This window comes from Rhineura floridana, chromosome 2 (genome assembly GCF_030035675.1).
Source record: "Rhineura floridana isolate rRhiFlo1 chromosome 2, rRhiFlo1.hap2, whole genome shotgun sequence".
Taxonomy (NCBI): domain Eukaryota; kingdom Metazoa; phylum Chordata; class Lepidosauria; order Squamata; family Rhineuridae; genus Rhineura; species Rhineura floridana.
In genome coordinates, this window is record NC_084481.1 from 189,854,915 (window position 1) to 189,868,710 (window position 13,796).

Sequence of the window (13,796 nt, forward strand, 5' to 3'; positions counted from 1 at the left end):
ATGAAAACAGAAGCAAAAGTTTCCAATCTTCTCTTGTGAAGGAGGGGTAGGAGAGCACACAAGCCTCAAACACATAGCACTAACACACACATCATGGACTAGCACAAAGATAGCACTACAGCAATACAGAGGCATAAGTGGTTTGTAGGGGTCGTCCTACCTTAGCTATAGCTGCAGCCTCTAAGCCACTTCTGCACTGGTTATTATATTTTACCTTGTTGTTTGATCCATAGGATCACACACACACAGAGCGCATTAATCGGTGTATCTATATCCACCCAGTGTGCAAGCACACCCACAAGATCTCCCCCTCAGAAAACCTCAAATTCTTCATTTAAAAATCGCTACGCCTACACTGTTATTTCCTCTCCCGGCAAGGAAATTAAATGAGTTGTTGTTTTATTGTGTATTCTGTACCTCACTCTGGTATCTGGATTGGTGAAGGGTGGGTTATAAATATTTTAATAAATAAAATAAATAATAAAATATTATTGTACAATAAGGGGGTAGACCAAGGCACGTCTGTTCTACTTAACGCAGAATGCTGCTTCAGACTGATGACAAATGCCTCTGTTCACATCACTGCAAGATTAGAATTTTCATATTATTGGGGGCTTCATGGGAGCATAAGGGAACAGTCACATGGCTACATTCTTACAGGTGCTTCTACAATAATGACAGGCCCATAAGCTCATTTACTTATGAAGGAATCCTAACGAGAGGCCGGGGAGGCACAAAGCAACAAATTTGCCACTGCATCCAGAGTCTTTTTGGCAGAAGGTTGTAAAGAAGGTTGTGTGGGGCCTGTGGGGTTTTGTGTATGTGTGTTTTGTGCTGTACCAGCTCCAGACTGACACAGCTGTGCCCAAAGGATCAGGCTCCTCAGGGAACCATGGGCTTTGGATCCAGATCCAAAGTCTCTAGTGCCTTGCTCTGAAACATTCAATTCCAGGGCTTTCCACCAACCACTAGCAGCAGAAGAACCATTAGCTGTAGCTTCCTACCCACTAGGGAGAAGCTATGGGGTTGTGTCACAGCAAAGCACCAACACCGGAGGTGTTCTTCTGCGCCAGTAGATTGGTGAAGAGGAAAGTACATGCCATCCTCACTCTCCACCACCAAACCATCAACATGGATGTCTGTGTGCATGCTAGGATTGCAGCCTAATAGAGCTACCAAGCTGCTCTGTATAAACTGTCTCATTCCTATTTTCTCTGTACATAAGTAATTAGATTAACAAGGCTATGGTGGTTCTCTAGAAAATGGGATGTTCCCTCCTTAAAAAAAAAAAAAAGATATCCATCAAGTCAGGTTATCCCTGAACAGGGCAAATTCAGAAAATTTGCTTAGGCATTATAATCTTGCATAATTCTTCCCTGATTTTCTTACTATCTTATGCCTCTATATAAGAATGTAATTTGTTATGCAATTTCATGCGATCAGGTTCTTATTAAAAATTCTAGCTTTGTTTCAAGTATGTCTTGTTTATTGATTTGCAAGAAGGCTTGATTTTTTTTAAAAAAGGAAAGTAATCCAAAGGAATTTTCCAGTCATGATTAAATGCAGAGCTTGGAAAAGTTACTTTTTTGAACTACTGCTCCCATCAGCCCCAACCAGCATGGCCACTGGATTGGGCTGATGGGAGTTGGTTCAAAAAAGTAACTTTTCCAAGCTCTGATTAAATGTTTAATGACTTTCATGTGATGTGATCTACTCATGAATAATTAGCACTGCTTGAAAGCCAAATTCTCTGCCATGGATTGCGCTGCTCTAGAAAGAGGATTTGTCTTTGTGAAATGCAAGTGATTATATTGTTCCCTGCCTACTCAAATGCTCTGCTAAAGCTGAAAAAGTTTAAATGGAAGTCAGCATGAGCTGTCCAACCAAGGTCAGAGCAGTATAAATATAAATCTACCAGTTCAGCAAGGTTCTTATCTTTGAGTAACCTGAAGTATTTCAATTACATTTTTCTGAAATATGAGTTCCACATATACATAGGTTGCTAGCTCAGTCTGGGCTTCAATTAGCAAATCTCATTGCTCCATCAGCAACAGCCATTTCCTAAGCTTGGAAAGGAACACAGACGGAAACATATGTGTCACACACTAACAAAATGCTCCTGATTATAATGAGCAGAAGAATAGGGCATGTGAACTGCAGGAATCCTGGTGGGATATAGAAGGCACACTGCGCACAACCAAGGTCCCTATCAGCAAAAGCCTGAGCACCCAGTATTGGCTCCTCATCCTTTAAATTTGTACCATAAAAATTAGCATAGTGATTCATGTCTAGGAAGTAAAAGGGTGCAACATGGAATACTACTGTGGTGAGAGCAACACAGGAGTAATTTATGTCTGGGGTTAGGGACAGGTTTGGCACCCAGTGCCAGCATGTTTCTGTGCTTTAAAGTTCTCTATTCCACAGAACAATTTAAAACAATGTATTACTAATGTAATGATGGCCTAAGACCAAAATAAGCTAGATAGGTAGGTAAGTAAGATTACTGATTTTACAGCACAGCAGCAATTAGTAGCAATATTGTACCAAACACTGGTATAATTCCTTGAAGTCTAGCCATAATGTTGCGTTCTACTGACCATGATGGTTCTAGTCTTTGGCAGTCAACAGGTTAATTTTTTTTTTTTTTAGACACATCGCCCTAAAGTCATTTCCAAGGAAAAGAGACATCCTCTTTCAGCAGGACAGTGCCATCTTTGTATTGGGAAACAGAAATGCATATAGCACTGCTGCTACTATGTCTTGGCCTCTCTGGCCCTTTCATGATGCAAATTCACATGGCTTACAGAATTAAGAAATTGGCTTTTATAAGCGATAACTGAGCACTGTACCTGAGCAGATTTCTTACCTAGAATTGCATTCAGTGAAGATTTTATACTCCCTCAGAGGGCAGCTTACATTTCATCTTCTAGGGTAAATATAGTTGACCGCATCAATAAATTGTACCTTGTCAAGACTAGACATTTCAAAAAAGTCATACTTCATTGCTATCCTAGCCTGATGACTCAGAATCGGTCACAATATTCTTTTATCTAATTGTACACTCGCAACAACCCTGCAAAATAAGTTGATTAGCTAGATTGCTATGTGAGTCTCACATGTTAAATTCTGACGTGACAGTCTTGGAATGAACACAATCCTATTTGTAACAAAATTTTGTTCAGGTTCTTTGGTTCATTTGATTGCAGTAACAATAGTCTGATGGTATATGAGGCCACCACCTTGCTGAAGCTAACCAGCTCTGAATCTGGTCAGGTGGATGGATGGATGGCTGCCTAAGAAGCACATGTAAGCCGCTTTGGGTTCCATGATGGAAGAATGGTGTGATATAAATGTAATAATAAATAAAAGAGAAAAAATTCATAGTTTCCCTGGTTTTTTCATATATTGCATTTTAAAAACTGAGTTTTAAACATGTTATATGTTTGTTTTCAGGATCCTGACCCAGAATGAACTCTGCTATCATAAAATGACATTACCACAAAATGTCTTCTACTTACTGCAATAGGTATAGCTTCAGAACAATAGTGGAAACATTCAAGCTTTGGTTCAGGTATTTAAAATAGTTGTATTATCTAATTGTACTGAACAAGCCTGCATTAACATGCTTTTAAGCTTGCAGGTTTCAACAACAGCTTGTCAAACAGTACAAAGCTCCAGGTGCTCTTGGATGAGACCGATTATCTGGATCCGTTTCAATCCGGTTTTAGGCCTGGTTTTGGCACTGAAACAGCCTTGGTCGCCCTGTATGATGACCTTTGTCGGGAGAGGGACAGAGGGAGTGTGACTCTGTTGATTCTCCTTGATCTCTCAGCGGCGTTTGATACCATTGACCATGGTATCCTTCTGGGGAGACTCGCGGAGTTGGGAGTTGGAGGCACTGCTTGGCAGTGGTTCCGCTCCTACTTGGCGGATCGTCACCAGAAGGTAGTACTTGGGGAACATTGCTCAACTCCTTGGACTCTCCATTGTGGAGTCCCTCAGGGGTCAGTTTTGTCCCCCATGCTTTTTAACATCTACATGCAGCCTCTGGGTGCCATCATCAGGAGTTTTGGAGTGCGTTGCCACCAGTACGCTGATGACACGCAGCTCTATTTCCTTTTCATCTTCTACAGGTGAGTCTGTGGATGTGCTGAATCACTGCCTGACCGCGATAATGGACTGGATGAGAGCTAATAAACTGAGACTCAATCCAGACAAGACTGAGACACTGTTGGTGAATGCCTTCCCTGCCCAGATGGTGGATGCTTACCCTGTTCTTGATGGGGTTACACTCCCCTTGAAGGAACAGGTTCGTAGTCTTGGGGTTCTTTTCGATCCTTCCTTGTCTTTGGAGGCGCAAGTGGCCACGGTGGCAAGGAATGCATTCTACCACCTTCGGTTGGTAGCCCAGCTACGTCCCTATCTGGACAGGGATGACCTCGCCTCAGTTGTTCATGCTCTGGTAACTTCTAGGTTGGATTACTGTAATGCGCTCTACGTAGGGCTGCCCTTGAAGACAGTTCGGAAGCTTCAGCTAGTGCAAAACGCAGCAGCCAGACTGCTGACAAGGACCAGCCGGTCAGCGCATATAACACCTGTTCTGGCCCGTTTGCACTGGCTACCTATTTGCTTCTGAGCCAGATTCAAGGTGCTGGTTTTGACCTATAAAGCCTTACACAGCATGGGACCGCAGTATCTTGTGGAACGCCTCTCCCGCTATGAACCGACCCGGTCACTTCGCTCAGCGTCTAAGGCCCTCCTCCGGGTACCAACCCATCGGGAAGCCCGGAGGACAGTTACTCGATCTAGGGCCTTTTCTGTAGTGGCCCCCGAATTGTGGAATAGCCTCCCCGAAGAAATACACCTGGCGCCGACGCTTCTATCTTTTCGGCGCCAGGTTAAGACCTGGCTATGCTCCCAGGCATTTTAAAGCGTTTAATGTTACAATTTTAAATCTCTTTGTTTCAGTTTATTTATTGTGATATTTTGTATTTCTGTACTTTTAATCTTTTGTACACCGCCCAGAGAGCTATTTGCTATGGGCGGTTTAAAAATGAAATTAAATAAATAAATAAATAAATAAATACAAAGGTTGCATTCAGACAGCAGTTTATTCTGTTTTCCCACCGTTTTCTTACCTGATAATTTCCGCATTTTATTTGATCTTTCATAGGACATAAAAGTCACTTCTGGAAATCTATCAGAATATAGTGGAAGTTTAGCACTCATTTCCATAATTGCTTCCAGAAAAACTCCATTTGCAGCATCATTAACCCAGACAATCACAGGAGTGAAACGGTGAGATAGGGGAAAGGGGCAATATACCAGCACACAATTCTTTCCTGCTGTCTTCATGGGTCAATCATGGGGAAACAGAAGTGTGCATGTGAAAAAAAGGTGAGGAAGTAGGGAAATGTCCAATGACAATCACTGTTGTGTCACACCTCGGTCACTGGTATGAATGAAATTTAATGCAACATGGCAGTATATTGGTTAAAAAGCCGCAGGTCCATAATGCAACAGGTACTGCAGAGTGAAAGGAACATTAGAAATTGAGACTGAAGTGCTACCATTATAATCAGTAAAATTAATGCAATAAACCCCATGTCTGAAGACAGCCAAAGAGATACCGGGGGGGGGGGGAAGGAATGCAGTATCTCTACTGAAGTAGCAAAGCTCACTAGTGCAGCCCTCTAACTTGCAATTAGACTTTTGGACTAGCCAGTACCGTACATGCCCTGGCACCATTTCTGGTGTTTTAGCAAAAAGAAAAGCCACTTAGAAAGGGATGAGTAAGAGCAAGAAGAGGTGGGGAGCGGCAGTGCTTACATCTTTCTTCATCTGCCATTTCTCAGCTCAAAACCCCCAAAACAGCTTTTCCTGTTAAAGAAACTGAAATCCCAGGGGGGGGGGGAAGCCTCTTTGCAGAGGTGTGTGATTTGAATCTGAAAAAGAGTGGGCAGGAAAATAGTTGAATATCCCCTGTGTCCCTCACCACCATTTCTCTAATCATCCCTTCCTCCAAACAAGATTTAATGAAAAACTGTGTTGGGTCACTAATATGAGCATTTATACACAATGTGTAGTTAGCCTTGCCTAACTATAGATTTACCGTTGAACTCTGCACTTTCGAATACTGTCAGCTATAAGAATATTCTCACTGGCAGCAACTCAGTACTTTACACATTTGGTTGGGTGTTTCACTGAGCTCCATGTAAGTGAGCTTGAGTCAAGCACAGGCCATTAACTATGCATGAGATAAGGGCCTTAGCATGAAACGCTTCCACTTTTTAAAGCCATTACACGTTGTTTTGTTATCTGCTTAAATATTCTACAAAGATCAAGGTACATATGACGTGTTGATGAACGGTAGTCTTCAGCCTTTTCAGATCTGAAATTCACCTTTAACCCTAGTCTGCAACACAGAACCCATACTTAATACATTTATTATACTTCAGGCATCTTCTCCCTCCCCCCTTATTTTCTTCTCTTAAAATATCTGGAACAAACAAAAGAAAAAAAGAAAATGATAGCAATGTCATCAGTGCAACCGTGCCTACCTCTCAAGGCCACATCACAGATTATGTTATCAATGTGCCAAATACATATAGTTGGTTGATAAAACCTTATTTGGGCAAAGAATTTTTTTCCATTGCCTTCCTATGTTTTCTGCCTTCCAGACATGAATTACAGTCAAATTCCCAGGGTATGGTCTGAAAGCACATGAGGCCACCACCTTGCTGAAGCTAAGCAGGTCTCTATCTGGTCAGTGCCTGGAGGGGAGACTGCCTGGGAACCACACGTATGCTGCTTTAGGTTTCTATGATGAAAGGAAGGTGGGGTATAAATGTAATTAAAAAATACATAAATAAAATTACCAAACCATAATGCATCTTTATAGATCATGGTTAGCTTTAGCAAGGTGGTGCTTTCAGACCATACCCTGGTGTTTAATCCTGTTTAAAGCCCACGTCTATAATGATTATTTGTCTGCTTGTTCTTTAACAACTTCTGGCACTGTGTGCCTACACATGTACACAAACACACTTGGAATAAATAAATGCCACTGAATTTAGAGATGCTTCCTTCTAAATGAATTTGTTAATGAGATGCCAGTGAGAACAGATCAGTCTACAGTAACCAGAATCACTCTGGTCCAAATGATAGAGTTTGGTTTGCATGCGAGAGATCTAGGCTCAAAAAAACACCTCTGCATAGGCTCTATATAAGAACATAAGAACATAAGAAGAGCCTGCTGGATCAGGCCAGTGGCCACATGGGAGTAATTATAACTGAACCCACAAGTCTGTTGCAAGGGGAATACAATAAGAATTGTAAAGCACTTTACACACCACAACACAATTCCTTGTAAATTGTACCAATTTCAGGGGGATTTACTTCCCAGTAAGTTTGCCCAGCACTGTGATGCTCATCATGAAAGTACTGTACACATATACAAAGTGCACTACAGAGAATCTAAAAACAACAGTTACAGCCTCCTAAGCATGTTTACACAGAAGTAAATCCCAGTGAATTCAATGGGACTCACTCCTTAGTATTGTAATACTATAGTGGGTTTACTATTGCAGCCCTAAGTATGCCTACGCATTAACATGATCTTAAGCACTTACCTCTTTGTTAGACTGAGATCATTAGCTTCCTAAATGTTACTTGGAAAGCATACCTCACATCCAGAAAAATCTCTTTGGTGTGTAAAGAAAGAGCATTTCACAAGAATACCAGCTATTTTCTTTTTTTTTCTGGACTGCCTTCAAGTAAATCCCAACTTATGGCAACCCTATGAATAGGGTTTTCATGGTAAGCGGTATTCAGAGGTGGTTTACCATTGTCTTCCTCTGAGGGTAAGAGGCAGTGACTGGCCCAAGGTCACCCAGTGAGCTTCATGGCTGTGTGGGGATTCGAACCCTGGTCTCCCAGGTCATAGTCCAGCACCTTACCCTAGTGTAGTGTAGCTTTTAAATGAAAGCTTCTCAACAAACCAGTAGAAACTGTCTCAAGGCTGCAATGCTAAACACACTTACCAGCGAGTTTGAATTTAGTGGGCCCCATTAAATTTAATGTGACTTACTTCTGAGTAAATATGTTTAAGATTATGTTGCATGTCTGCTTAAGAAGGCAGATTATATCGTTACTTGTAAACTGAGCCACTTTCAAAAGTGAATCCTGTACTTCTGCATATGTTCAGCCCTCCTTTGGAAGACAATACCCTATGTATTTCAACATACATATAAAACCCAGGAAAACACATAACCACAAATAAAACTCCTGGGAGAAAGCTTGTTTTTCCAAAAATCCTAAGAGAATAGAAATTACTGTATACAACAATCTATTTCAATCCCTACAGCCCTAAATTGAAAAAAATCAAACTGATGAGCCAGATAAACAATCCATAATCTATTGTTATTTTGTTACTTCACTTGATTGTTTTTCCTCTTTTAAAACGTCAGGAATTAATTAAATTTCTCTTCATGCAACTGACAAATTGACTTTGGCCCACAAAGGTTTATGACATAATGCATTTATTAGTGCTTAAGGTACCACAGAACTCTGTTGTTTGAGATAAGTGTGTACGCACTCCTCATACACTGCAAATCTGACAGTATTCAGCACAAATGCTGCAAATCAACTATTATTAGTAGCATGAGCAGAGCTTAGCAAGTCTCTCAATTTCTTTCTATAATACAGTACAAGAAACCTCTGTTCTGCTCCCTGTTTATGATCCCTACTCCCTACCTTTCCCCTTCATCTTTACATCTAAGAACCTTGTTTGAGAATATCATTCTGCTCCATTTCTTATGTGTACCTCATTTTTCCCACTCACCTGGATTATTAAAAGCAGTGCTGCTCTCTGGCTCCTATGCCACAGAAAAGGGCCTATTTGCAGTGTTTCTTGAGCATAAGGAGCTAGTTTAGACTGCTCATTTGTGCCCGAGTGTAGCTGGGCATTCCCAATTGCCTTTTATATCCATGGTCTCAACCTTGCCCAAACCAGAGAGGGGGCGGGGTTGTTTAAAAGAGAGAGAGAGAGAGAGAAAACAAGCTAAATTATGGTCTGGACATTCCCATAATCCTAAATGTTCCAGCTACTGTGTGCTACAAGTGCCCACCAGTGCCCCCTCCACACGCAATTCACCGGAGAGGGGGGGCTGCCCAGCCTACCATAGAGATGGATTGTATGCGCGCGAGAGAGTGAACGACATTCATTTTGGAATGGGGGGTGAATAGAAGAGGAAAAGGAGGTGAGGGTTTTGAATCTGCAGCCACGGAGTGGGGGTGAGTAGTATGGGGGGGTGAGTAGAATGGAGGAGCCTTAACCTCCAACTCTCCCTGAGCTTGATTGAAAAACATTGTGGAACATCTTCCTTCTCGTGAGCGAAAATAACCAATCGATCGCTACCCCCTCGCTACGACCTACCTCAGTCTACAAGACAAGGGCAGCGATGTGTGCAGTGTTGGTGGTCCCTCGACAAGCACTGAGGCGACTGGGTCAGAAGGAGGGTCGCTCCTCCTGTGCCCGCTTCCAGCGCCGAAATCAGCAAGTGGCTCGCCAGCAGGGCTCCCTTCTGTGCCGCCTTGACCCTCCTCCTGTTCGGAAGGTGTTCCTGCCCTTCCTTTTGCCCAGCCCTTCGTTTCAACCCACCTGCCTCAGCTCGAGGAGCCGCCGCCTCCGCCTGCCTCGCTCGCTCGCTCGCCTGCCTCACTCTCTCACTGAGCCCAGCAGCCTGAGCGATGCCGACGCAACCAACATGGCTGATGGGGAAAGCCGGTGCCACGTCAAAGGGCAGAGAGGCGCATTGCAAGGCTGAGCGCTGAAGAGGCGGGATCGCAAAACCGCCTTTCTTCCCGCCTCTGTCTCCGCCTCCTCCTCTAACAAGAGCAAAAAGAAGAGCGCGTCCCTCCCACAAGCTCAGGCGGCTCTGCTGCCGCTCTGGAAGCGGGCTGTGGAGAAATGTAGTGAGACTCATTTGACAACAAAAGAAACCGAGCCTCTAACTAGGGGCATTTGCCCCATCCTGTGGGATGCTCTACCAACAAAGATTCAAAAGGCATCTTCTATATATTCTTTAAGCGTTTGCTGAAAACTCTTCTATGCCTTCAGGCTTATGCACACAAATGAAGAAAAACATTTTTCTGAAATACTTAACTTGCACACAGCTCATAACTCCAGGACAATGTCAGTTCAACCAGAACTTCACAGAACTAATCTATGCCAAGTTTCATGTCATACCCACCCACTCCGCTGACCATCTACTGGGGGCGGGGGAGAACCTGTGTCCCTCCAGATGTTGTTGGACTTCCATCAGCCCCAATCAATATGGCCAAGGGCCAGGGCATTGTAGGCCAGCACCTGGAGCGCCACGTGCAGTGGTGGCTGGTGCCCAATGTTGCTGGGAGGGCAGAAGGCACAGCCACTCTCTGACGGGTTGCAAGTAAGAAGGTAGGCAGGTGGGGACTGGCTGAGGGCAGAGTGAGGTTGGTGGGGCAGTGCCCATTCGCCCTAAGAGATCAGCCTCCACTAGACAGGTTCACCATCCCATATCTAGTGGAATAATGCCCTTTGGACTTGGATTCCAATGGAATCCCATCCACGTTTGCTTGGAAGCAAGGAGGACGCGGATTGAATAGCAGCAGGAGGAAGGAATGACCAGAAGCTGCTGCTGCCGCCGAGTCTTCTCCCTCCCTCTTCATTTGCAGCCCCACATTGAGGGAGGGCCGCGTCGCGTGTTCTTTTCCCGCTTCTATATGTATACAGTCCTCCTTACTGGTGCTGCTGCGTTTCACATTTATTATTATAAAATAAATGAACGACTGGATACCCCCAAGTAAGGCTGTCCCTTACGCCCTACGCAACCCCTACCAGGGAGTAAGCGCAGAAGATCCGCTGAACGCAAGCGGGGCTTCCTTCCCACTAAACGTGCAGAGACTTTCGTTCAGAGAGAAGCATCCAACCCAATCAATAGCCCTCCTCGCCTCCCTTTTCCCCGGCATGCACTTCGAACAGAGGGGCGGGGAGAGGGTTTATTATGGAAGTGCCTGCCTGGTGATATCATCAGGAGGCGACGGGTCGCGAAGTTTGGTTTCGTGTGGTGGGGACGGCTGGGGGTTGCGCGCGGGTTGTCTTGACGCCGGCCAGTGGCCGGTCCTCGCTTGTCGGCAGGGCCGCCGTTGATGGTAAGTGAGCAGAACACCAGCTAGAGGAGTGCGGAGGAGGCTGGGTCGCAATAGCCCCGAGTCTTCCCTCCTTCACGAGGAGGGCTTCGGGCCTGCCTGAATAGGTGGCTTCGGGTGCTGTAGCTTTTTAGCAGCGCGGGGTACGAATTCCTGGAGTCGCTTTCTTCAGGGAAACGGGCTTCTGACCTGCTACGGCCGCTTAAACTGGCATTGCAAAGCATGCTTTCCTGGGAGCAAATGCCATTAGATCCAGGGGGCTTACTTCTGAGTAAACACGGCAAGGTTGCGCTGCCAGTTCTTTTTAATCCGGGACTTCTGCGCGCTCACGTGGGATGGAGTTAAGGCTTCGTACAATCCATACGCGTAAAGCCCATTCTGGGCACAAGAATCCGGGGAGTTGTAGTTTGGTTAAAGGTGCTGGGAATTGTAGTTTTAACTGGGTAAACTACAGTTTCCTGGATGCTTTGACGGATTAATGTGTTTTTAATGCGTGGTGTTGAACACAATGGGATTTAAGTCAGAGTAAACGCGATACGCGTGTTCTGATTTTGTCCAGGTTTACTCGGAAGCAAGTCCCACTGGGTTCGGGGGAGGTAAAGTGCATTGGACGCCTATGTTAAGACTGCAAAAGGATTGTGTGATGTTGTTATCTGCAAAGAGTATCTCCTTAAAACCATAATGCACAAGCTCCTCATGCTGGTCTAGCTTTGAGGTAATTTTTATTTAAAGCATCAGAGGGACTTCTGGAATTAGGTCAGGTATGGGGGGCCTCTGGCCCCCTGGATGTTTTGGGCTACAACTCCCATGGTTTCTGACTATTAGCTGTGTTGGAGGGAGTTGTTTCTGGAGGGCCACAGGATCCTCATCCCTGCCTTAGATAAAGAAGCATTAGAGCGTTCTATTGGGCTGTTATCAGTTATTCGGCACAAAGATGATCCCTTGAAACAGATCTCCCTAAGAAGCTTGGTTATTAATTTGCTTACAGTGTGGCCCAGGTTATACTTGCGTGTTCACTCTTGGTTGTGTTTGGATTTGGTTCAACTTGAATTACTCCAAAGGCGGCCCAAGCCTAGCGTTCTGGGATAGTTCTAGTGAGAATTGTTGATTTAAATTGAGCTACTATGAGTATCATGCCAGAATGAATTGGATGTCAAGTTTAGCCTCAGCCCAATGGGCGATAAGAGAAAGTAAAAGTAGTGGTTGGGATTTCCTTCTCTTTGAATATGTGGGATATTAATGACCCATACTGTACAGTAGCCTCAGGACTTACTTTATTTAAGAGTTTTATATATATTTAAAAGTAATAATGCTAGTAGATTCCAGAGCCTATATCAAACAATAAAATATAATACAAATAAAATAAAAACAAATTTATTAAGATACAAAAGAAAAAGGCATTTCATTTTATCAATTTCTTACACAAGATTTATACATCTTAAAGTCTATGGGTTGTATCCAAAGGTTACACAAGCAGAAAGCTGCTTCTGCAAGAATCTCCCTAATACTGCATCTCTGGAGTCAGAGAGCCCTCCCCCAACACAGTCCATGCAGTTGAGGAGGGTCCTTCACCTGTCTCATGAGACCATGCAGGGGATATAGGGAGCTGTGCACATTCCCTCTTTATTTAATCAGCTCAGGTTTCATTTCAGTGATAAACAAGCCACTGTGAAAGGGCATTTAGCCTTGGTGAGCTGAGAAATTTGGGCTAGAAGTAATGGTGTTGCAGCCTTTAGCGATGATTACAAGGTATATTAAATCTGCAGTCTTAACTCGTTTCCTCTGAGTGTAAGACCTGTTGAATTCAGTAGGACTTATCTTTGAGTAGACATGGTTAAGATTGTGCTGTAAGTCTGGATTTCTGTGTTCATTTACTTATGAGTAAATTCCAGGGGAGGGGGGACACTAACTTTTACTCATACTACACCCATTGAAATTAATGGACCTAAGTTAATCGTTATCATTAATTTCAGTGGGTCTATTCTGAGTAAAAGTTAATTGAATACAACCAATGGCCCTCAGTGGGATTTATTTATTTATTTATTATTTGATTTGTATCCCGCCCTTCCTCCCAGCAGGAGCCTACTTTCTGAGTAAGCATGTATTGGATTGGGCTGTTAGTAAATCTTTTAATGGACAGTAGTAGTCTAGATGTGTGCCCTAGATAAATTACAAAATAAATTCAAATGCTTTATTTTTAACACTGGTCTGTAGTAATTAGGAACACCTTAAGTCTGTGATTTCTTTTTTTTAAAGGGATAAATAAATGCTAAACCCTCTGGAGCTAGAAGTTTCTGAAAATAAACACATTGGGTTGGGTCCAAAGAAGTGTGGGGTGAACCCCACTTACACAATGGGGATTTCATGTTGTTGGTCCCTACAACCCTCAAAAAGCTGCTCCTGAGGGTTGAAAGACCTTTGGAATGGAAAGAAGTGGGGATCAGCAGGATTTGGGACAAGTTTCCTTGTGTGACGTGTCATTCCACACATGTAAGGCACTTTTAGAGTCAAGCTATAGTATTCTCTAAAACTGTAGTCTAGAATACAGCAGTTATTTAAAACATATTTTCTATTTTTTCATTCTCATGTCCAAATTGGTTGCCCTT

At 43.5% G+C, this 13,796-nt stretch overlaps 2 protein-coding genes across 8 annotated transcripts in view; one reads left to right on the forward strand and one right to left on the reverse strand.

The window, feature by feature from the left end:
• SEC23A (SEC23 homolog A, COPII coat complex component) overlaps nt 1-10,985 on the reverse strand; it is a 62,074-nt gene extending 51,089 nt beyond the window's left edge. Inside the window, exon 1 of one of the 5 annotated variants that reach the window (XM_061611698.1) lies at nt 9,437-9,836. The gene's annotated coding sequence lies outside the window, so the exon portion shown is untranslated. Of the gene's footprint in view, nt 1-8,842; nt 8,928-9,436; nt 9,838-10,879 lie in introns of those variants that run through there. The other 4 variants (XM_061611696.1, XM_061611695.1, XM_061611694.1 and 1 more) reach the window with 4 other exon arrangements.
• Nucleotides 10,986-11,041: 56 nt separating this feature from the next.
• Nucleotides 11,042-13,796, forward strand: part of PROSER1 (proline and serine rich 1) — a 29,101-nt gene continuing 26,346 nt past the window's right edge. For all 3 annotated transcript variants that reach the window (XM_061611690.1, XM_061611693.1, XM_061611691.1), the window contains exon 1: nt 11,042-11,193. The gene's annotated coding sequence lies outside the window, so the exon portion shown is untranslated. The remainder of the gene's footprint in view (nt 11,194-13,796) is intronic.